Source organism: Sebastes umbrosus, chromosome 12, assembly GCF_015220745.1.
Source record: "Sebastes umbrosus isolate fSebUmb1 chromosome 12, fSebUmb1.pri, whole genome shotgun sequence".
Lineage (NCBI taxonomy): Eukaryota > Metazoa > Chordata > Actinopteri > Perciformes > Sebastidae > Sebastes > Sebastes umbrosus.
The window spans coordinates 14,246,987-14,270,794 of record NC_051280.1 but is presented as its reverse complement, the minus strand read 5'-3'; the positions used below and the strand labels follow the sequence as shown (position 1 = coordinate 14,270,794).

The 23,808-nt window shown below is 43.1% G+C and overlaps 1 long non-coding RNA gene across 1 annotated transcript in view; it reads right to left on the bottom strand.

The window, feature by feature from the left end:
- Positions 1 to 2,691: 2,691 nt before the first annotated feature.
- LOC119498618 overlaps positions 2,692 to 23,808 on the bottom strand; it is a 60,831-nt gene continuing 39,714 nt past the window's right edge. The window contains exon 4 of the long non-coding RNA XR_005209154.1: positions 2,692 to 2,746. This is a non-coding gene — a long non-coding RNA (uncharacterized LOC119498618). The remainder of the gene's footprint in view (positions 2,747 to 23,808) is intronic.

Sequence of the window (23,808 nt, the reverse complement as noted above, 5' to 3'; positions counted from 1 at the left end):
AGCGGTTGAAAATAAACGCGGGCTCAAGCTGCACAAACTCCCACTGTAGTCATCCATGCTCTCCCCAGAGCATGTCACACGTATGTGCAGTATGAGATCTTAGCTTCTTAATCCAAGGTTGTCTGGTGGGAGTGCCCTCCACATTCATACTAACATCCGAGTTATTTTCTTCCGATGTAGCCAAAGGGATTTTAGCAGAAAACCCTCCTCCTCCTCCTCCTCCTCCTCCTCTCTCCACATCACGCTTAATTTAAAACCATGGCTGAGTTAGTGTGCTGTGGAGAACTCTGTGAAGAGAACCCGCTCCCTAAATAGATATGAAGGGCTCATTCTAAGCTACGGAAAAACACAACGATTCTTATTATCAGGTGATAATACACTAATAAAAACATAGTTCTGAATATTATATTCCGGTTTTTTTTCAGGTTCGTTTCCTGTCCCAGAAGGAGGTTCCATTTATTACTGCGCTGACGTACTACAATCATTCTGGTAGTAAAGATTAAGAAGAGACCTGACCTCTTATGAGCAGGAAGTAATAATGTGTTGCCTCACCCATCAGACATTCCCGTCATAATTAACAATCTGATATGAGCTGACTTTTTGCCCGTTTTCATCAGTGCGCCAGTTTTCCATAGAAAAGTTGTAAAGACTGGTACATGATTGACTGTAGGCTATAGATGCAGTGGGGCCATATCATGTTTGGTTATCTTGCTGACAAGCTAAATTGCAGCTCAGTTGAAAAACCCACTATGGTCCGAGGGATGTCAAGCAAATCTAATAATCAGTAGGGCATGTAAACACACAGATTTTTTTCTCAAACATTATTATCACTGAGTATTTTCATTCAGACATTGGATCCAATGGAGCAAAAAAAATTTGTGTGCCTAATGGCATCTGCAAGATTTCACAGACCGGAGGAAAACAACTTATCAGAGCCGAGCTGGAGCCTTGCCGTCGCTGAGCAGCTGTCAATCACTCACGAACTCCGATCAAACGGTCAAACTAGCAGCGCTGATCAAATATGAATCAATATTATGTTACTGTAATGCCTATTTCTTCCCTCAAACGTTTTCAGAAACATCTTGTAGTGCACTGTTTAGCTGTAAAATGAGAAAGTTTGTGACCCGTCAGCCATGTTGAGAACAGTTGAGGAAATACCAAGCACCGCCCACCAGCCGGAGCACAGCCAATAGGAGCGCTTAATAGGAACGCTCTCTCTCTGAAATGACCCGTGATTGGCCAAAGTCTCCCGTCATGGGTGGATGACAAGGTAGATTTTTTAAAGCCTGAAAACAGAGCCATGAGGAGGTGTAGAAGTCTAGTTTTCTCTCAGAACACTTAAATTACAATATGCTGAAAGGTTATTACGGAATTTTTGCCCAATGATGCCAAAAATATTCTGCCTACTGCAGGTTTAATGCATCTAATCTAATGATAGCTGAGGAGTGTAAAAATACCAACAACTATAACAGTTCATGTGGAGGCTATAAACAGGAAGGGTTGTTTATATGGTCTCATTGTTTCAGGCTTTGACGACTGCTTTCCTGTTAAACATGCTCGCATCTCTGTGCCACTGGAGTAGGTTATTTTTGTGTTTTTGATTTGAAATACTCCTACTTAATATTTTTTTTTGCTTTATAGAAACAGTACCATTCAAATTTTATTGTTACTATTTGATGGTTGACTAGAAACACATATTATATAGTCTATATATATTTTGCATGCTGCCTCCTCTACACTTCCACGGTTCTCTACATTTTATATCCGACTCATTGTCCTGTACGTATCACTGCGTACTTTATGATCTGGTTTCCTGGCCTTCATTAAGACATACCGGGTAAACTCCCTTCATATCTGTGTGATCTCATATCACTCATCAACAGCTGGTATGATTTCCACTTTAGTAGATGGCGGTTCTTAGGAACTCAGCATTTACTCAGAACTTGGACAGTTTTCTCCTATTTTGCACCCTGGTCATAGGATATTATTCAGACTGGGAGGGTTCAAAGATGTGATAGAAAACTGTGTAACTGAAGAATGAAATTGCTATTCCTAAACTGGATTTGTATTATGTATGTGTTGTCCCTTATCTGTTTGTAACATGCTCTATTTTGAATTGTCCTGGTCTGTTTTTGACATGCTTTATTTTTATAACCTTTGTAACTTTGTAACCTTGGTGTGCTATCTTGGCTACCGCGAAAAAGAGGGAGCAAAGATAAAGGTTAAAAGAAGGTTAAAAAAAATCGATTTGACCCTCATGTTCTTATTATTTCTCAATGTCCAACGATGACATACAAAACACCAACACACAAGTGAGACACCAACACCAAGTGAGACAACAACACCATGTGAGACAACGGCATTAAAACTAAACCTCTCAGCATGGTGTTAAGCACAACTTTTTAAAACACTCTCTATTAATTAAGATTGAATAAAAAAAATGCTTAGATCATGTTTAGGCAAAAATGTAACAAGCAAACCTACTTATTTTCTTCTGCCACTTCAAGTTGCACCAACTTCTATTTCTCCAGTTGAATTCAAATGCCGGTAAAAAAAAAATCAAGCCTTATGCATATAAAGCCAACAGCTGCTTACTATGTGCAGCATAATCCACAACACCACAGTGAAAAAAAAGGATAATGAAGGCTCTACCTACCTGTCCATGCGGATAAAGCAGGAGCTTATTCTATTCTTCATGGTAGGTCATCCTGGGCGGGCATCCAGAGGCATCGTTTCACTGCTCAGGCTCAGAAACAGGATGAGAGAGACAATGGGTCATTTTTCTTCAAAACCCCTCACCACCAAGTACAGGCAGGACACTCAGGAGACCAGCATCCTGCCAAAGGCCCCATTGTTCCCCAGCCCGTCTGCCTCCATGGCCATGACCACTGACTGTTTATTTATTTAATTCAGCATGACTCCTACTACAACCCCATTCATTCACCCAGAAATTAGCAGTGACGTAGCTGTGGACCTTGAAGGAACTGGCCTTCTACCTCCGAGAGGTCAAGGCCCAGTTACGTGCTGGTTAATCTTGTGTGACAAAGAGATTTTCCAAACAGACGGGTTAAAGCATAATAATACAATTTATTCCGAACAATTAATGTTGCATAAGTAAAAATAAAAGAGTTTACAGATATCTGGATCCAATCAACATGTCCCTGACAACATACAGTGCATGGGTCAGTTCGTGAAGTCTGAACCCCGAGCTATCCCTGATCCAGCCTATTCATGGTTTACACAATATTAATATTCATGAGCTTATGGCACGTGATGTTTCTGCTGCATGTCTTCTTCTTGGTTATCTCTTTCTGACTCCTTCCTCCCTTTGGCCTTGAAAAAAAGAACAGAGCATGCCATCCTCCCTGTCCTCGCAAACACTTCACACACAACAAATCCACAATCAGGTTATTGCAGGTCATTGTAAGCACTTTTGTACATAATAAATCCAACAGACCCTCTTTTGAACTTAACTAAGTTCACCTACAGATAATGTTACATACAGATATATTTATTATAAGCATAGATAATGTTATGTACAGATGTATTAATTATAAGCATCATCACACAACCTCTTCAGGATCAACATCTTCACTATCCCCCACCATTTCCAGGAGACCCTGTCTCTCCGCTTGGAACATGGCCATCTGATAAGAAGGAGGTGCATCCGGATGCTTTCGTTGCACAGCAGAAATGATCACACGCTCAGTGAGGTGGCGAATACAAGGAATACAGCAGCAACCGCATAATACTAAGCATGTACACACAGCTAGGATTGAGGAGAATAGAGATACCACCATGGACTTCCATTTCCCAAAGGTACGGTCTAACCAGTCGTGAATGGGGCTGTTGATACCTGAGTCATCGTGCATGGATTCAGACAGCGTCCGGAGCCCCTCTAGCGCCTTAGTTACAGTCCCGTCCGGCGCTGTATTATTAGGGATGAAAATACAACATGAGTCTTGGAACATTGAGCATACACCGCCTTTCTCTGCCAGCAGCATATCTAATGCCATTCTATTTTGGATCACCATCAGTGACGTAGGAGCCATTTGTTCAGCTAGTCCGGCAATTGCATCACGGGTTAGATTAGTCAAACGGAGAACATTATAGTGGATGTAGTTAATGCGGTCAACATTTTTTGTTAGGAGTGATAGGGATCAGAGCACTTATTATAGGTATGTTTTCAAAACCTGCAGCTATTTGGTCAGCTAGTTTATATTCATTAGGGGAGCTACCTCACTACATCATTCTTATAATCTTGGTTTAGCCTTCCCCCCCCTTGTAGCCCACTCCTTCCACCCTGCTTCTGAGTGAAAGCATTGTCTATTGTTAAAGAGTTACTTGCGATTAGCCAGTTTTAGCAGAGTGCAGAGGCGAGGATGATAAGTAATGTATCTAAACTAGTACAGTCTGTGCTTTCCCAGGTTATTCAGATTTATCTGAGTACACAAACTCTACACAAGGGTCATGGTATTTTCTCTCACATTCCCTAAAACATTTAAAATACATGACAAATCACATGAAGAAAGTTTGTACAGAAGAACGAGGACAAGAGAGGTAAACACAAATGCTACAGCAAACGCTACTAGCAGTTTGCCGTACTGCATGATGCTTCTAGTTTGTTTTCCTGCGCGCAACTGAAAAACTTTTATCTGGGTGATCCTATTTTATACTGGTTTGGGAAAGGAAGTGAAATTTCTCTCTGGTGGATTCTCCCCACCCCTGGTTCCTCTTTTTATCTATTTTAGCATTTATTCTAAGCAACAAGTTTTAATACAATGTGATATATAATGTTTTTCAAAAACCACCTAGATGAGTCCACCTAAACAACCATGTTAGCCTGATTTAACTGTAAATACAGGCAAGACCTTGTAACCTTCTTTCCCTTATGTGTATCTCATCACAGTCACAGTTTATACAGTATATGAAAAATAAAAAATTATACGTGACCCTCTTTTCACGTAGCCTGGGCTCCTTGTGGGGCTGCCTCCTCTGCTTCAGGTCCTGTCCTGCTGCTGGAGCACTGTGTTAGGTGCCACCAGTTGAGTCCTTTTCCTGCGAGCTGCACAGCTGTTGCAGTTCTGGCCAGAACCTTGTGTGGGCCTGTCCAACGTGGCTCCGACCACTTCCTCTTTAACACCTTCAACCAAAGGTGTTTCCGGGGGTCCGGGGTCAGGTCCTGGAACGTCCTCTGTGACAGGGGTGACAGGTTTGTCACCTGTATAGGAGAGAGCTGACACAAGAGCATTAACCTTCAAATAGTATGGTCTGTAACCGAGGTCAGGAAGGGGAGAGGGGTTTTGGGACGGCCCTGGGAAAGGTCGGCCACACGTAAGTTCAAATGGTGTGAGTCCTAGTTGACCGATTGACCGAGGCTCTGATGCCTATCAGTGCAATGGGCAGGGCTTCAGTCCAAGGAAGCTTAGTTGTGCGAACGATTTTTAGCAGCTTTAGCTTGATGGTCTGATTAGCCCGTTCAACTTTTCCCTGCGATTGTGGGCGGTACACAGTGCCAAATTTGTGTTTTAGTCCCAGAGCCTTTTCAACAGATTGCAGGTCTTTATTTTTGAAATGTGAACCATTATCTGACCTGATCAATTTAGGAAACCCACGTTTCGGAATTGAAGGAACTGGCCTTCTACCTCCGAGAGGTCAAGGCCCAGTTACGTGCTGGTTAATCTTGTGTGACAAAGAGAATTTCCAAACAGACGGGTTAAAGCATAATAATACAATTTATTCCGAACACTTAATGTTGCATAAGTAAAATAAAAGAGTTTACAGATATCTGGATCCAACCTACATGTCCCTGACAACATACAGTGCATGGGTCAGTTCGTGAAGTCTGAACCCCGAGCTATCCCTGATCCAGCCTATTCATGGTTTACACAATATTAATATTCATGAGCTTATGGCACGTGATGTTTCTGCTGCATGTCTTCTTCTTGGTTATCTCTTTCTGACTCCTTCCTCCCTTTGGCCTTGAAAAAAGAACAGAGCATGCCATCCTCCCTGTCCTCGCAAACACTTCACACACAACAAATCCAACAATCAGGTTATTGCAGGTCATTGTAAGCACTTTTGTACATAATAAATCCAACAGACCCTCTTTTGAACTTAACTAAGTTCACCTACAGATAATGTTACATACAGATATATTTATTATAAGCATAGATAATGTTATGTACAGATGTATTAATTATAAGCATCATCACACAACCTCTTCAGGATCAACATCTTCACTATCCCCCACCATTTCCAGGAGACCCTGTCTCTCTGCTTGGAACATGGCCATCTGATAAGAAGGAGGTGCATCCGGATGCTTTCGTTGCACAGCAGAAATGATCACGCGCTCAGTGAGGTGGCGAATACAAGGAATACAGCAACAACCGCATAATACTAAGCATGTACACACAGCTAAGGATTGAGGAGAATAGAGATACCACCATGGACTTCCATTTCCCAAAGGTACGGTCTAACCAGTCGTTAATGGGGCTGTTGATACCTGAGTCATCGTGCATGGATTCAGACAGCGTCCGGAGCCCCTCTAGCGCCTTAGTTACAGTCCCGTCCGGCGCTGTGTTATTAGGGATGAAAATACAACATGAGTCTTGGAACATTGAGCATACACCGCCTTTCTCTGCCAGCAGCATATCTAATGCCATTCTATTTTGGATCACCATCAGTGACGTAGGAGCCATTTGTTCAGCTAGTCCGGCAATTGCATCACGGGTTAGATTAGTCAAACGGAGAACATTATAGTGGATGTAGTTAATGCGGTCAACATTTTTGTTAGGAGTGATAGGGATCAGAGCACTTATTATAGGTATGTTTTCAAAACCTGCAGCTATTTGGTCAGCTAGTTTATATTCATTAGGGGAGCTACCTCACTACATCATTCTTTATAATCTTGGTTTAGCCTTCCCCCCCCTTGTAGCCCACTCCTTCCACCCTGCTTCTGAGTGAAAGCATTGTCTATTGTTAAAGAGTTACTTGCGATTAGCCAGTTTTAGCAGAGTGCAGAGGCGAGGATGATAAGTAATGTATCTAAACTAGTACAGTCTGTGCTTTCCCAGGTTATTCAGATTTATCTGAGTACACAAACTCTACACAAGGGTCATGGTATTTTCTCTCACATTCCCTAAAACATTTAAAATACATGACAAATCACATGAAGAAAGTTTGTACAGAAGAACGAGGACAAGAGAGGTAAACACAAATGCTACAGCAAACGCTACTAGCAGTTTGCCGTACTGCATGATGCTTCTAGTTTGTTTTCCTGCGCGCAACTGAAAAACTTTTATCTGGGTGATCCTATTTTATACTGGTTTGGGAAAGGAAGTGAAATTTCTCTCTGGTGGATTCTCCCCACCCCTGGTTCCTCTTTTTATCTATTTTAGCATTTATTCTAAGCAACAAGTTTTAATACAATGTGATATATAATGTTTTTTCAAAAACCACCTAGATGAGTCCACCTAAACAACCATGTTAGCCTGATTTAACTGTAAATACAGGCAAGACCTTGTAACCTTCTTTCCCTTATGTGTATCTCATCACAGTCACAGTTTATACAGTATATGAAAAATAAAAAATTATACGTGACCCTCTTTTCACGTAGCCTGGGCTCCTTGTGGGGCTGCCTCCTCTGCTTCAGGTCCTGTCCTGCTGCTGGAGCACTGTGTTAGGTGCCACCAGTTGAGTCCTTTTCCTGCGAGCTGCACAGCTGTTGCAGTTCTGGCCAGAAACCTTGTGTGGGCCTGTCCAACGTGGCTCCGACCACTTCCTCTTTAACACCTTCAACCAAAGGTGTTCCGGGGGTCCGGGGTCAGGTCCTGGAACGTCCTCTGTGACAGGGGTGACAGGTTTGTCACCTGTATAGGAGAGAGCTGACACAAGAGCATTAACCTTCAAATAGTATGGTCCTGTAACCGAGGTCAGGAAGGGGAGAGGGGTTTTGGGACGGCCCTGGGAAAGGTCGGCCACACGTAAGTTCAAATGGTGTGAGTCCTGTTGACCGATTGACCGAGGCTCTGATGCCTATCAGTGCAATGGGCAGGGCTTCAGTCCAAGGAAGCTTAGTTGTGCGAACGATTTTTAGCAGCTTTAGCTTGATGGTCTGATTAGCCCGTTCAACTTTTCCCTGCGATTGTGGGCGGTACACAGTGCCAAATTTGTGTTTTAGTCCCAGAGCCTTTTCAACAGATTGCAGGTCTTTATTTTTGAAATGTGAACCATTATCTGACCTGATCAATTTAGGAAACCCACGTTTCGGAATTGAAGGAACTGGCCTTCTACCTCCGAGAGGTCAAGGACCAGTTACGTGCTGGTTAATCTTGTGTGACAAAGAGAATTTCCAAACAGACGGGTTAAAGCATAATAATACAATTTATTCCGAACACTTAATGTTGCATAAGTAAAATAAAAGAGTTTACAGATATCTGGATCCAACCTACATGTCCCTGACAACATACAGTGCATGGGTCAGTTCGTGAAGTCTGAACCCCGAGCTATCCCTGATCCAGCCTATTCATGGTTTACACAATATTAATATTCATGAGCTTATGGCACGTGATGTTTCTGCTGCATGTCTTCTTCTTGGTTATCTCTTTCTGACTCCTTCCTCCCTTTGGCCTTGAAAAAAGAACAGAGCATGCCATCCTCCCTGTCCTCGCAAACACTTCACACACAACAAATCCAACAATCAGGTTATTGCAGGTCATTGTAAGCACTTTTGTACATAATAAATCCAACAGACCCTCTTTTGAACTTAACTAAGTTCACCTACAGATAATGTTACATACAGATATATTTATTATAAGCATAGATAATGTTATGTACAGATGTATTAATTATAAGCATCATCACACAACCTCTTCAGGATCAACATCTTCACTATCCCCCACCATTTCCAGGAGACCCTGTCTCTCCGCTTGGAACATGGCCATCTGATAAGAAGGAGGTGCATCCGGATGCTTTCGTTGCACAGCAGAAATAATCACGCGCTCAGTGAGGTGGCGAATACATGGAATACAGCAACAACCGCATAATACTAAGCATGCACACACAGCAAGGATTGAGGAGAATAGAGATACCACCATGGACTTTCCATTTCCCAAAGGTACGGTCTAACCAGTCGTTAATGGGGCTGTTGATACCTGAGTCATCGTGCATGGATTCAGACAGCGTCCGGAGCCCCTCTAGCGCCTTAGTTACAGTCCCGTCCGGCGCTGTATTGTTAGGGATGAAAATACAACATGAGTCTTGGAACATTGAGCATACACCGCCTTTCTCTGCCAGCAGCATATCTAATGCCATTCTATTTTGGATCACCATCAGTGACGTAGGAGCCATTTGTTCAGCTAGTCCGGCAATTGCATCACGGGTTAGATTAGTCAAACGGAGAACATTATAGTGGATGTAGTTAATGCGGTCAACATTTTTGTTAGGAGTGATAGGGATCAGAGCACTTATTATAGGTATGTTTTCAAAACCTGCAGCTATTTGGTCAGCTAGTTTATATTCATTAGGGGAGCTACCTCACTACATCATTCTTTATAATCTTGGTTTAGCCTTCCCCCCCCTTGTAGCCCACTCCTTCCACCCTGCTTCTGAGTGAAAGCATTGTCTATTGTTAAAGAGTTACTTGCGATTAGCCAGTTTTAGCAGAGTGCAGAGGCGAGGATGATAAGTAATGTATCTAAACTAGTACAGTCTGTGCTTTCCCAGGTTATTCAGATTTATCTGAGTACACAAACTCTACACAAGGGTCATGGTATTTTCTCTCACATTCCCTAAAACATTTAAAATACATGACAAATCACATGAAGAAAGTTTGTACAGAAGAACGAGGACAAGAGAGGTAAACACAAATGCTACAGCAAACGCTACTAGCAGTTTGCCGTACTGCATGATGCTTCTAGTTTGTTTTCCTGCGCGCAACTGAAAAACTTTTATCTGGGTGATCCTATTTTATACTGGTTTGGGAAAGGAAGTGAAATTTCTCTCTGGTGGATTCTCCCCACCCCTGGTTCCTCTTTTTATCTATTTTAGCATTTATTCTAAGCAACAAGTTTTAATACAATGTGATATATAATGTTTTTCAAAAACCACCTAGATGAGTCCACCTAAACAACCATGTTAGCCTGATTTAACTGTAAATACAGGCAAGACCTTGTAACCTTCTTTCCCTTATGTGTATCTCATCACAGTCACAGTTTATACAGTATATGAAAAATAAAAAATTATACGTGACCCTCTTTTCACGTAGCCTGGGCTCCTTGTGGGGCTGCCTCCTCTGCTTCAGGTCCTGTCCTGCTGCTGGAGCACTGTGTTAGGTGCCACCAGTTGAGTCCTTTTCCTGCGAGCTGCACAGCTGTTGCAGTTCTGGCCAGAACCTTGTGTGGGCCTGTCCAACGTGGCTCCGACCACTTCCTCTTTAACACCTTCAACCAAAGGTGTTCCGGGGGGTCCGGGGTCAGGTCCTGGAACGTCCTCTGTGACAGGGGTGACAGGTTTGTCACCTGTATAGGAGAGAGCTGACACAAGAGCATTAACCTTCAAATAGTATGGTCTGTAACCGAGGTCAGGAAGGGGAGAGGGGTTTTGGGACGGCCCTGGGAAAGGTCGGCCACACGTAAGTTCAAATGGTGTGAGTCCTGTTGACCGATTGACCGAGGCTCTGATGCCTATCAGTGCAATGGGCAGGGCTTCAGTCCAAGGAAGCTTAGTTGTGCGAACGATTTTTAGCAGCTTTAGCTTGATGGTCTGATTAGCCCGTTCAACTTTTCCCTGCGATTGTGGGCGGTACACAGTGCCAAATTTGTGTTTTAAGTCCCAGAGCCTTTTCAACAGATTGCAGGTCTTTATTTTTGAAATGTGAACCATTATCTGACCTGATCAATTTAGGAAACCCACGTTTCGGAATTGAAGGAACTGGCCTTCTACCTCCGAGAGGTCAAGGACCAGTTACGTGCTGGTTAATCTTGTGTGACAAAGAGAATTTCCAAACAGACGGGTTAAAGCATAATAATACAATTTATTCCGAACACTTAATGTTGCATAAGTAAAATAAAAGAGTTTACAGATATCTGGATCCAACCTACATGTCCCTGACAACATACAGTGCATGGGTCAGTTCGTGAAGTCTGAACCCCGAGCTATCCCTGATCCAGCCTATTCATGGTTTACACAATATTAATATTCATGAGCTTATGGCACGTGATGTTTCTGCTGCATGTCTTCTTCTTGGTTATCTCTTTCTGACTCCTTCCTCCCTTTGGCCTTGAAAAAAGAACAGAGCATGCCATCCTCCCTGTCCTCGCAAACACTTCACACACAACAAATCCAACAATCAGGTTATTGCAGGTCATTGTAAGCACTTTTGTACATAATAAATCCAACAGACCCTCTTTTGAACTTAACTAAGTTCACCTACAGATAATGTTACATACAGATATATTTATTATAAGCATAGATAATGTTATGTACAGATGTATTAATTATAAGCATCATCACACAACCTCTTCAGGATCAACATCTTCACTATCCCCCACCATTTCCAGGAGACCCTGTCTCTCCGCTTGGAACATGGCCATCTGATAAGAAGGAGGTGCATCCGGATGCTTTCGTTGCACAGCAGAAATAATCACGCGCTCAGTGAGGTGGCGAATACATGGAATACAGCAACAACCGCATAATACTAAGCATGCACACACAGCAAGGATTGAGGAGAATAGAGATACCACCATGGACTTCCATTTCCCAAAGGTACGGTCTAACCAGTCGTTAATGGGGCTGTTGATACCTGAGTCATCGTGCATGGATTCAGACAGCGTCCGGAGCCCCTCTAGCGCCTTAGTTACAGTCCCGTCCGGCGCTGTATTGTTAGGGATGAAAATACAACATGAGTCTTGGAACATTGAGCATACACCGCCTTTCTCTGCCAGCAGCATATCTAATGCCATTCTATTTTGGATCACCATCAGTGACGTAGGAGCCATTTGTTCAGCTAGTCCGGCAATTGCATCACGGGTTAGATTAGTCAAACGGAGAACATTATAGTGGATGTAGTTAATGCGGTCAACATTTTTGTTAGGAGTGATAGGGATCAGAGCACTTATTATAGGTATGTTTTCAAAACCTGCAGCTATTTGGTCAGCTAGTTTATATTCATTAGGGGAGCTACCTCACTACATCATTCTTTATAATCTTGGTTTAGCCTTCCCCCCCCTTGTAGCCCACTCCTTCCACCCTGCTTCTGAGTGAAAGCATTGTCTATTGTTAAAGAGTTACTTGCGATTAGCCAGTTTTAGCAGAGTGCAGAGGCGAGGATGATAAGTAATGTATCTAAACTAGTACAGTCTGTGCTTTCCCAGGTTATTCAGATTTATCTGAGTACACAAACTCTACACAAGGGTCATGGTATTTTCTCTCACATTCCCTAAAACATTTAAAATACATGACAAATCACATGAAGAAAGTTTGTACAGAAGAACGAGGACAAGAGAGGTAAACACAAATGCTACAGCAAACGCTACTAGCAGTTTGCCGTACTGCATGATGCTTCTAGTTTGTTTTCCTGCGCGCAACTGAAAAACTTTTATCTGGGTGATCCTATTTTATACTGGTTTGGGAAAGGAAGTGAAATTTCTCTCTGGTGGATTCTCCCCACCCCTGGTTCCTCTTTTTATCTATTTTAGCATTTATTCTAAGCAACAAGTTTTAATACAATGTGATATATAATGTTTTTCAAAAACCACCTAGATGAGTCCACCTAAACAACCATGTTAGCCTGATTTAACTGTAAATACAGGCAAGACCTTGTAACCTTCTTTCCCTTATGTGTATCTCATCACAGTCACAGTTTATACAGTATATGAAAAATAAAAAATTATACGTGACCCTCTTTTCACGTAGCCTGGGCTCCTTGTGGGGCTGCCTCCTCTGCTTCAGGTCCTGTCCTGCTGCTGGAGCACTGTGTTAGGTGCCACCAGTTGAGTCCTTTTCCTGCGAGCTGCACAGCTGTTGCAGTTCTGGCCAGAACCTTGTGTGGGCCTGTCCAACGTGGCTCCGACCACTTCCTCTTTAACACCTTCAACCAAAGGTGTTCCGGGGGTCCGGGGTCAGGTCCTGGAACGTCCTCTGTGACAGGGGTGACAGGTTTGTCACCTGTATAGGAGAGAGCTGACACAAGAGCATTAACCTTCAAATAGTATGGTCTGTAACCGAGGTCAGGAAGGGGAGAGGGGTTTTGGGACGGCCCTGGGAAAGGTCGGCCACACGTAAGTTCAAATGGTGTGAGTCCTGTTGACCGATTGACCGAGGCTCTGATGCCTATCAGTGCAATGGGCAGGGCTTCAGTCCAAGGAAGCTTAGTTGTGCGAACGATTTTTAGCAGCTTTAGCTTGATGGTCTGATTAGCCCGTTCAACTTTTCCCTGCGATTGTGGGCGGTACACAGTGCCAAATTTGTGTTTTAGTCCCAGAGCCTTTTCAACAGATTGCAGGTCTTTATTTTTGAAATGTGAACCATTATCTGACCTGATCAATTTAGGAAACCCACGTTTCGGAATTGAAGGAACTGGCCTTCTACCTCCGAGAGGTCAAGGCCCAGTTACGTGCTGGTTAATCTTGTGTGACAAAGAGAATTTCCAAACAGACGGGTTTAAAGCATAATAATACAATTTATTCCGAACACTTAATGTTGCATAAGTAAAATAAAAGAGTTTACAGATATCTGGATCCAACCTACATGTCCCTGACAACATACAGTGCATGGGTCAGTTCGTGAAGTCTGAACCCCGAGCTATCCCTGATCCAGCCTATTCATGGTTTACACAATATTAATATTCATGAGCTTATGGCACGTGATGTTTCTGCTGCATGTCTTCTTCTTGGTTATCTCTTTCTGACTCCTTCCTCCCTTTGGCCTTGAAAAAAGAACAGAGCATGCCATCCTCCCTGTCCTCGCAAACACTTCACACACAACAAATCCAACAATCAGGTTATTGCAGGTCATTGTAAGCACTTTTGTACATAATAAATCCAACAGACCCTCTTTTGAACTTAACTAAGTTCACCTACAGATAATGTTACATACAGATATATTTATTATAAGCATAGATAATGTTATGTACAGATGTATTAATTATAAGCATCATCACACAACCTCTTCAGGATCAACATCTTCACTATCCCCCACCATTTCCAGGAGACCCTGTCTCTCTCCGCTTGGAACATGGCCATCTGATAAGAAGGAGGTGCATCCGGATGCTTTCGTTGCACAGCAGAAATAATCACGCGCTCAGTGAGGTGGCGAATACATGGAATACAGCAACAACCGCATAATACTAAGCATGCACACACAGCAAGGATTGAGGAGAATAGAGATACCACCATGGACTTCCATTTCCCAAAGGTACGGTCTAACCAGTCGTTAATGGGGCTGTTGATACCTGAGTCATCGTGCATGGATTCAGACAGCGTCCGGAGCCCCTCTAGCGCCTTAGTTACAGTCCCGTCCGGCGCTGTATTGTTAGGGATGAAAATACAACATGAGTCTTGGAACATTGAGCATACACCGCCTTTCTCTGCCAGCAGCATATCTAATGCCATTCTATTTTGGATCACCATCAGTGACGTAGGAGCCATTTGTTCAGCTAGTCCGGCAATTGCATCACGGGTTAGATTAGTCAAACGGAGAACATTATAGTGGATGTAGTTAATGCGGTCAACATTTTTGTTAGGAGTGATAGGGATCAGAGCACTTATTATAGGTATGTTTTCAAAACCTGCAGCTATTTGGTCAGCTAGTTTATATTCATTAGGGGAGCTACCTCACTACATCATTCTTTATAATCTTGGTTTAGCCTTCCCCCCCCTTGTAGCCCACTCCTTCCACCCTGCTTCTGAGTGAAAGCATTGTCTATTGTTAAAGAGTTACTTGCGATTAGCCAGTTTTTAGCAGAGTGCAGAGGCGAGGATGATAAGTAATGTATCTAAACTAGTACAGTCTGTGCTTTCCCAGGTTATTCAGATTTATCTGAGTACACAAACTCTACACAAGGGTCATGGTATTTTCTCTCACATTCCCTAAAACATTTAAAATACATGACAAATCACATGAAGAAAGTTTGTACAGAAAGAACGAGGACAAGAGAGGTAAACACAAATGCTACAGCAAACGCTACTAGCAGTTTGCCGTACTGCATGATGCTTCTAGTTTGTTTTCCTGCGCGCAACTGAAAAACTTTTATCTGGGTGATCCTATTTTATACTGGTTTGGGAAAGGAAGTGAAATTTCTCTCTGGTGGATTCTCCCCACCCCTGGTTCCTCTTTTTATCTATTTTAGCATTTATTCTAAGCAACAAGTTTTAATACAATGTGATATATAATGTTTTTCAAAAACCACCTAGATGAGTCCACCTAAACAACCATGTTAGCCTGATTTAACTGTAAATACAGGCAAGACCTTGTAACCTTCTTTCCCTTATGTGTATCTCATCACAGTCACAGTTTATACAGTATATGAAAAATAAAAAATTATACGTGACCCTCTTTTCACGTAGCCTGGGCTCCTTGTGGGGCTGCCTCCTCTGCTTCAGGTCCTGTCCTGCTGCTGGAGCACTGTGTTAGGTGCCACCAGTTGAGTCCTTTTCCTGCGAGCTGCACAGCTGTTGCAGTTCTGGCCAGAACCTTGTGTGGGCCTGTCCAACGTGGCTCCGACCACTTCCTCTTTAACACCTTCAACCAAAGGTGTTCCGGGGGTCCGGGGTCAGGTCCCTGGAACGTCCTCTGTGACAGGGGTGACAGGTTTGTCACCTGTATAGGAGAGAGCTGACACAAGAGCATTAACCTTCAAATAGTATGGTCTGTAACCGAGGTCAGGAAGGGGAGAGGGGTTTTGGGACGGCCCTGGGAAAGGTCGGCCACACGTAAGTTCAAATGGTGTGAGTCCTGTTGACCGATTGACCGAGGCTCTGATGCCTATCAGTGCAATGGGCAGGGCTTCAGTCCAAGGAAGCTTAGTTGTGCGAAACGATTTTTAGCAGCTTTAGCTTGATGGTCTGATTAGCCCGTTCAACTTTTCCCTGCGATTGTGGGCGGTACACAGTGCCAAATTTGTGTTTTAGTCCCAGAGCCTTTTCAACAGATTGCAGGTCTTTATTTTTGAAATGTGAACCATTATCTGACCTGATCAATTTAGGAAACCCACGTTTCGGAATTGAAGGAACTGGCCTTCTACCTCCGAGAGGTCAAGGCCCAGTTACGTGCTGGTTAATCTTGTGTGACAAAGAGAATTTCCAAACAGACGGGTTAAAGCATAATAATACAATTTATTCCGAACACTTAATGTTGCATAAGTAAAATAAAAGAGTTTACAGATATCTGGATCCAACCTACATGTCCCTGACAACATACAGTGCATGGGTCAGTTCGTGAAGTCTGAACCCCGAGCTATCCCTGATCCAGCCTATTCATGGTTTACACAATATTAATATTCATGAGCTTATGGCACGTGATGTTTCTGCTGCATGTCTTCTTCTTGGTTATCTCTTTCTGACTCCTTCCTCCCTTTGGCCTTGAAAAAAGAACAGAGCATGCCATCCTCCCTGTCCTCGCAAACACTTCACACACAACAAATCCAACAATCAGGTTATTGCAGGTCATTGTAAGCACTTTTGTACATAATAAATCCAACAGACCCTCTTTTGAACTTAACTAAGTTCACCTACAGATAATGTTACATACAGATATATTTATTATAAGCATAGATAATGTTATGTACAGATGTATTAATTATAAGCATCATCACACAACCTCTTCAGGATCAACATCTTCACTATCCCCCACCATTTCCAGGAGACCCTGTCTCTCCGCTTGGAACATGGCCATCTGATAAGAAGGAGGTGCATCCGGATGCTTTCGTTGCACAGCAGAAATGAATCACAGCGCTCAGTGAGGTGGCGAATACAATGGAATACAGCAACAACCGCATAATACTAAGCATGTACACACAGCTAAGGATTGAGGAGAATAGAGATACCACCATGGACTTCCATTTCCCAAAGGTACGGTCTAACCAGTCGTGAATGGGGCTGTTGATACCTGAGTCATCGTGCATGGATTCAGATAGCGTCCGGAGCCCCTCTAGCGCCTTAGTTACAGTCCCGTCCGGCGCTGTATTATTAGGGATGAAAATACAACATGAGTCTTGGAACATTGAGCATACACCGCCTTTCTCTGCCAGCAGCATATCTAATGCCATTCTATTTTGGATCACCATCAGTGACGTAGGAGCCATTTGTTCAGCTAGTCCGGCAATTGCATCACGGGTTAGATTAGTCAAACGGAGAACATTATAGTGGATGTAGTTAATGCGGTCAACATTTTTGTTAGGAGTGATAGGGATCAGAGCACTTATTATAGGTATGTTTTCAAAACCTGCAGCTATTTGGTCAGCTAGTTTATATTCATTAGGGGAGCTACCTCACTACATCATTCTTTATAATCTTGGTTTAGCCTTCCCCCCCCTTGTAGCCCACTCCTTCCACCCTGCTTCTGAGTGAAAGCATTGTCTATTGTTAAAGAGTTACTTGCGATTAGCCAGTTTTAGCAGAGTGCAGAGGCGAGGATGATAAGTAATGTATCTAAACTAGTACAGTCTGTGCTTTCCCAGGTTATTCAGATTTATCTGAGTACACAAACTCTACACAAGGGTCATGGTATTTTCTCTCACATTCCCTAAAACATTTAAAATACATGACAAATCACATGAAGAAAGTTTGTACAGAAGAACGAGGACAAGAGAGGTAAACACAAATGCTACAGCAAACGCTACTAGCAGTTTGCCGTACTGCATGATGCTTCTAGTTTGTTTTCCTGCGCGCAACTGAAAAACTTTTATCTGGGTGATCCTATTTTATACTGGTTTGGGAAAGGAAGTGAAATTTCTCTCTGGTGGATTCTCCCCACCCCTGGTTCCTCTTTTTATCTATTTTAGCATTTATTCTAAGCAACAAGTTTTAATACAATGTGATATATAATGTTTTTCAAAAACCACCTAGATGAGTCCACCTAAACAACCATGTTAGCCTGATTTAACTGTAAATACAGGCAAGACCTTGTAACCTTCTTTCCCTTATGTGTATCTCATCACAGTCACAGTTTATACAGTATATGAAAAATAAAAAATTATACGTGACCCTCTTTTCACGTAGCCTGGGCTCCTTGTGGGGCTGCCTCCTCTGCTTCAGGTCCTGTCCTGCTGCTGGAGCACTGTGTTAGGTGCCACCAGTTGAGTCCTTTTCCTGCGAGCTGCACAGCTGTTGCAGTTCTGGCCAGAACCTTGTGTGGGCCTGTCCAACGTGGCTCCGACCACTTCCTCTTTAACACCTTCAACCAAAGGTGTTCCGGGGGTCCGGGGTCAGGTCCTGGAACGTCCTCTGTGACAGGGGTGACAGGTTTGTCACCTGTATAGGAGAGAGCTGACACAAGAGCATTAACCTTCAAATAGTATGGTCTGTAACCGAGGTCAGGAAGGGGAGAGGGGTTTTGGGACGGCCCTGGGAAAGGTCGGCCACACGTAAGTTCAAATGGTGTGAGTCCTGTTGACCGATTGACCGAGGCTCTGATGCCTATCAGTGCAATGGGCAGGGCTTCAGTCCAAGGAAGCTTAGTTGTGCGAACGATTTTTAGCAGCTTTAGCTTGATGGTCTGATTAGCCCGTTCAACTTTTCCCTGCGATTGTGGGCGGTACACAGTGCCAAATTTGTGTTTTAGTCCCAGAGCCTTTTCAACAGATTGCAGGTCTTTATTTTTGAAATGTGAACCATTATCTGACCTGATCAATTTAGGAAACCCACGTTTCGGAATTGAAGGAACTGGCCTTCTACCTCCGAGAGGTCAAGGACCAGTTACGTGCTGGTTAATCTTGTGTGACAAAGAGAATTTCCAAACAGACGGGTTAAAGCATAATAATACAATTTATTCCGAACACTTAATGTTGCATAAGTAAAATAAAAGAGTTTACAGATATCTGGATCCAACCTACATGTCCCTGACAACATACAGTGCATGGGTCAGTTCGTGAAGTCTGAACCCCGAGCTATCCCTGATCCAGCCTATTCATGGTTTACACAATATTAATATTCATGAGCTTATGGCACGTGATGTTTCTGCTGCATGTCTTCTTCTTGGTTATCTCTTTCTGACTCCTTCCTCCCTTTGGCCTTGAAAAAAGAACAGAGCATGCCATCCTCCCTGTCCTCGCAAACACTTCACACACAACAAATCCAACAATCAGGTTATTGCAGGTCATTGTAAGCACTTTTGTACATAATAAATCCAACAGACCCTCTTTTGAACTTAACTAAGTTCACCTACAGATAATGTTACATACAGATATATTTATTATAAGCATAGATAATGTTATGTACAGATGTATTAATTATAAGCATCATCACACAACCTCTTCAGGATCAACATCTTCACTATCCCCCACCATTTCCAGGAGACCCTGTCTCTCCGCTTGGAACATGGCCATCTGATAAGAAGGAGGTGCATCCGGATGCTTTCGTTGCACAGCAGAAATGATCACACGCTCAGTGAGGTGGCGAATACAAGGAATACAGCAACAACCGCATAATACTAAGCATGTACACACAGCTAGGATTGAGGAGAATAGAGATACCACCATGGACTTCCATTTCCCAAAGGTACGGTCTAACCAGTCGTGAATGGGGCTGTTGATACCTGAGTCATCGTGCATGGATTCAGATAGCGTCCGGAGCCCCTCTAGCGCCTTAGTTACAGTCCCGTCCGGCGCTGTATTATTAGGGATGAAAATACAACATGAGTCTTGGAACATTGAGCATACACCGCCTTTCTCTGCCAGCAGCATATCTAATGCCATTCTATTTTGGATCACCATCAGTGACGTAGGAGCCATTTGTTCAGCTAGTCCGGCAATTGCATCACGGGTTAGATTAGTCAAACGGAGAACATTATAGTGGATGTAGTTAATGCGGTCAACATTTTTGTTAGGAGTGATAGGGATCAGAGCACTTATTATAGGTATGTTTTCAAAACCTGCAGCTATTTGGTCAGCTAGTTTATATTCATTAGGGGAGCTACCTCACTACATCATTCTTTATAATCTTGGTTTAGGCCTTCCCCCCCCTTGTAGCCCACTCCTTCCACCCTGCTTCTGAGTGAAAGCATTGTCTATTGTTAAAGAGTTACTTGCGATTAGCCAGTTTTAGCAGAGTGCAGAGGCGAGGATGATAAGTAATGTATCTAAACTAGTACAGTCTGTGCTTTCCCAGGTTATTCAGATTTATCTGAGTACACAAACTCTACACAAGGGTCATGGTATTTTCTCTCACATTCCCTAAAACATTTAAAATACATGACAAATCACATGAAGAAAGTTTGTACAGAAGAACGAGGACAAGAGAGGTAAACACAAAATGCTACAGCAAACGCTACTAGCAGTTTGCCGTACTGCATGATGCTTCTAGTTTGTTTTCCTGCGCGCAACTGAAAAACTTTTATCTGGGTGATCCTATTTTATACTGGTTTGGGAAAGGAAGTGAAATTTCTCTCTGGTGGATTCTCCCCACCCCTGGTTCCTCTTTTATCTATTTTAGCATTTATTCTAAGCAACAAGTTTTAATACAATGTGATATATAATGTTTTTCAAAAACCACCTAGATGAGTCCACCTAAACAACCATGTTAGCCTGATTTAACTGTAAATACAGGCAAGACCTTGTAACCTTCTTTCCCTTATGTGTATCTCATCACAGTCACAGTTTATACAGTATATGAAAAATAAAAAATTATACGTGACCCTCTTTTCACGTAGCCTGGGCTCCTTGTGGGGCTGCCTCCTCTGCTTCAGGTCCTGTCCTGCTGCTGGAGCACTGTGTTAGGTGCCACCAGTTGAGTCCTTTTCCTGCGAGCTGCACAGCTGTTGCAGTTCTGGCCAGAACCTTGTGTGGGCCTGTCCAACGTGGCTCCGACCACTTCCTCTTTAACACCTTCAACCAAAGGTGTTCCGGGGGTCCGGGGTCAGGTCCTGGAACGTCCTCTGTGACAGGGGTGACAGGTTTGTCACCTGTATAGGAGAGAGCTGACACAAGAGCATTAACCTTCAAATAGTATGGTCTGTAACCGAGGTCAGGAAGGGGAGAGGGGTTTTGGGACGGCCCTGGGAAAGGTCGGGCCACACGTAAGTTCAAATGGTGTGAGTCCTGTTGACCGATTGACCGAGGCTCTGATGCCTATCAGTGCAATGGGCAGGGCTTCAGTCCAAGGAAGCTTAGTTGTGCGAACGATTTTTAGCAGCTTTAGCTTGATGGTCTGATTAGCCCGTTCAACTTTTCCCTGCGATTGTGGGCGGTACACAGTGCCAAATTTGTGTTTTAGTCCCAGAGCCTTTTCAACAGATTGCAGGTCTTTATTTTTGAAATGTGAACCATTATCTGACCTGATCAATTTAGGAAACCCACGTTTCGGAATTGAAGGAACTGGCCTTCTACCTCCGAGAGGTCAAGGACCAGTTACGTGCTGGTTAATCTTGTGTGACAAAGAGAATTTCCAAACAGACGGGTTAAAGCATAATAATACAATTTATTCCGAACACTTAATGTTGCATAAGTAAAATAAAAGAGTTTACAGATATCTGGATCCAACCTACATGTCCCTGACAACATACAGTGCATGGGTCAGTTCGTGAAGTCTGAACCCCGAGCTATCCCTGATCCAGCCTATTCATGGTTTACACAATATTAATATTCATGAGCTTATGGCACGTGATGTTTCTGCTGCATGTCTTCTTCTTGGTTATCTCTTTCTGACTCCTTCCTCCCTTTGGCCTTGAAAAAAGAACAGAGCATGCCATCCTCCCTGTCCTCGCAAACACTTCACACACAACAAATCCAACAATCAGGTTATTGCAGGTCATTGTAAGCACTTTTGTACATAATAAATCCAACAGACCCTCTTTTGAACTTAACTAAGTTCACCTACAGATAATGTTACATACAGATATATTTATTATAAGCATAGATAATGTTATGTACAGATGTATTAATTATAAGCATCATCACACAACCTCTTCAGGATCAACATCTTCACTATCCCCCACCATTTCCAGGAGACCCTGTCTCTCCGCTTGGAACATGGCCATCTGATAAGAAGGAGGTGCATCCGGATGCTTTCGTTGCACAGCAGAAATAATCACGCGCTCAGTGAGGTGGCGAATACATGGAATACAGCAACAACCGCATAATACTAAGCATGCACACACAGCAAGGATTGAGGAGAATAGAGATACCACCATGGACTTCCATTTCCCAAAGGTACGGTCTAACCAGTCGTTAATGGGGCTGTTGATACCTGAGTCATCGTGCATGGATTCAGACAGCGTCCGGAGCCCCTCTAGCGCCTTAGTTACAGTCCCGTCCGGCGCTGTATTGTTAGGGATGAAAATACAACATGAGTCTTGGAACATTGAGCATACACCGCCTTTCTCTGCCAGCAGCATATCTAATGCCATTCTATTTTGGATCACCATCAGTGACGTAGGAGCCATTTGTTCAGCTAGTCCGGCAATTGCATCACGGGTTAGATTAGTCAAACGGAGAACATTATAGTGGATGTAGTTAATGCGGTCAACATTTTTGTTAGGAGTGATAGGGATCAGAGCACTTATTATAGGTATGTTTTCAAAACCTGCAGCTATTTGGTCAGCTAGTTTATATTCATTAGGGGAGCTACCTCACTACATCATTCTTTATAATCTTGGTTTAGCCTTCCCCCCCCTTGTAGCCCACTCCTTCCACCCTGCTTCTGAGTGAAAGCATTGTCTATTGTTAAAGAGTTACTTGCGATTAGCCAGTTTTAGCAGAGTGCAGAGGCGAGGATGATAAGTAATGTATCTAAACTAGTACAGTCTGTGCTTTCCCAGGTTATTCAGATTTATCTGAGTACACAAACTCTACACAAGGGTCATGGTATTTTCTCTCACATTCCCTAAAACATTTAAAATACATGACAAATCACATGAAGAAAGTTTGTACAGAAGAACGAGGACAAGAGAGGTAAACACAAATGCTACAGCAAACGCTACTAGCAGTTTGCCGTACTGCATGATGCTTCTAGTTTGTTTTCCTGCGCGCAACTGAAAAACTTTTATCTGGGTGATCCTATTTTATACTGGTTTGGGAAAGGAAGTGAAATTTCTCTCTGGTGGATTCTCCCCACCCCTGGTTCCTCTTTTTATCTATTTTAGCATTTATTCTAAGCAACAAGTTTTAATACAATGTGATATATAATGTTTTTCAAAAACCACCTAGATGAGTCCACCTAAACAACCATGTTAGCCTGATTTAACTGTAAATACAGGCAAGACCTTGTAACCTTCTTTCCCTTATGTGTATCTCATCACAGTCACAGTTTATACAGTATATGAAAAATAAAAAATTATACGTGACCCTCTTTTCACGTAGCCTGGGCTCCTTGTGGGGCTGCCTCCTCTGCTTCAGGTCCTGTCCTGCTGCTGGAGCACTGTGTTAGGTGCCACCAGTTGAGTCCTTTTCCTGCGAGCTGCACAGCTGTTGCAGTTCTGGCCAGAACCTTGTGTGGGCCTGTCCAACGTGGCTCCGACCACTTCCTCTTTAACACCTTCAACCAAAGGTGTTCCGGGGGTCCGGGGTCAGGTCCTGGAACGTCCTCTGTGACAGGGGTGACAGGTTTGTCACCTGTATAGGAGAGAGCTGACACAAGAGCATTAACCTTCAAATAG